The sequence below is a fragment of the Myotis brandtii genome, unplaced genomic scaffold (genome assembly GCF_000412655.1).
Source record: "Myotis brandtii unplaced genomic scaffold, ASM41265v1 scaffold265, whole genome shotgun sequence".
Lineage (NCBI taxonomy): Eukaryota > Metazoa > Chordata > Mammalia > Chiroptera > Vespertilionidae > Myotis > Myotis brandtii.
Window position 1 is genome coordinate 505,061 of NW_005360086.1, and position 1,474 is coordinate 506,534.

At 55.6% G+C, this 1,474-nt stretch overlaps 1 long non-coding RNA gene across 2 annotated transcripts in view; it reads right to left on the bottom strand.

Moving 5' to 3' along the window:
* Positions 1-1,474, bottom strand: part of LOC106726419 — a 7,033-nt gene that overhangs the window by 2,363 nt on the left and 3,196 nt on the right. For both annotated transcript variants that reach the window (XR_001362491.1, XR_001362492.1), the window contains exon 3: positions 445-569. This is a non-coding gene — a long non-coding RNA (uncharacterized LOC106726419). The remainder of the gene's footprint in view (positions 1-444; positions 570-1,474) is intronic.

A 1,474-nucleotide genomic window follows, 5' to 3' on the forward strand; every position in this document is an offset into this window, starting at 1 on the left:
TTCCCAGCACCAGCTGTTTCCCAGGCTGGGGCTCTCCACACAGAGATGCAAGCTTGGATGGCTCTGTGTGACCCTTGCCCCAGGCTGTAGGCTTTGGGAGCCTCCTGCCCTCCTATGGGTGTTTCTTAATGTCCTGCAAGATCCTCTCGTCTGACCCAGGGGAAGTGCTGCAATGAACCCCAGGGGCTGGAACTCGCTGACTCATCTGCGGAGCCAAGGGCAGGTTAAGGGCACTGAGGTTGGGGCACTGAGGTCTGACGCTCCCAACATGCATGACCGCCCCCTCCCTGCCTGGTCCCTGGTTCAGTGTCTGTGGTGACCGAGCACATGCAGGGAGCAGGGAGCCACACCTGCCACCTGCTCCGCCCAAACTCTACGTCAGTCCCTTTCCAAGGCCCGTCTTCCCCTCTCCCCGGAGGAGCTGGCTCAGCTGGGCACCCGTACCTTCGGTGAGGTTTCTAATGACGCTATGATGACCGCTCGTGGCACGGTGACACCGCACCACGTGCTGGCTCCCACCGTTGTCCACAAAAACGAAGCTGCTGGCCACCATGAGTACCCTCTCCGTCCTAGGGAGGAATCAGAGGAGAGGGAGTCTACTAAGAGGGAGCCACTCACCCAGCTGGTGGGGCTCAGTGATCGAGTGTCAACCTATGAACCAGGAGATTATGGTTCGATTCCTGGTCAGGGTGCATGGCCAGGTTGCAGGCTCAATCCCCAGTGGGAGGTGTACAGGAAGCAGCCGATCAATGATTCTCTCTCATCATTGATGTTTCTCTCTCTCTCTCCTTCTCCCTTCCTCTCTGAAATCAATAAAAAATATATTTAAACAAAAGAAGATTTATGGAGAGGGGATGGAGGTTTTTGCTGCGGAGATGTTCCTAAACTCTAACTCGAGTCCCTCAAGCCAGTTAGTGGAATTAAGCTGGGGGTAGGGTTCAGGTCGCACTCTGCCTGAACCACACCTCCAGGGACAGTGGCCCAGCGTCCCCGGAAGGCATGTCTCCTGCAGCTCCTTCTGCCTTCCCTGGCCCTCCCCGCGCCCCCGGCCTTCTCCTGCCCCAGGCATCCGGAGATGACCTACCTGCCTGCCCACCTGCCTTTACCTGCCTAATGTCCCATCTGTTCTTCTTTTTTTTTTTTTTTTAAAAAAAGTTGGAATCGAACCTGGGACCCTTCAGTCCACAGGCCGACGCTCTAGCTACGGAGCTAAACTGGCTAGGGCCTACCTGTTCTTTTTATATCTTCTCTCTCCAGCTATAATGAGCGCCATGGGAGGAAGGGACTAGTTTAAAACTGCTTGGAGTTTATTGCGCTGGGCAGTAAGGACTTGAGGTCTCCATAACTGCTTGTGGATTGACTAAGATGTGGATGCTCAAAGGAGGCCACCTCTCTTCCTGGGGGCACATGGGCTCCAAGCAGCTTTCTCTGTACCACAGCCCTGCGTGGGATTCGAGGAGACCTGGCGGTCTGA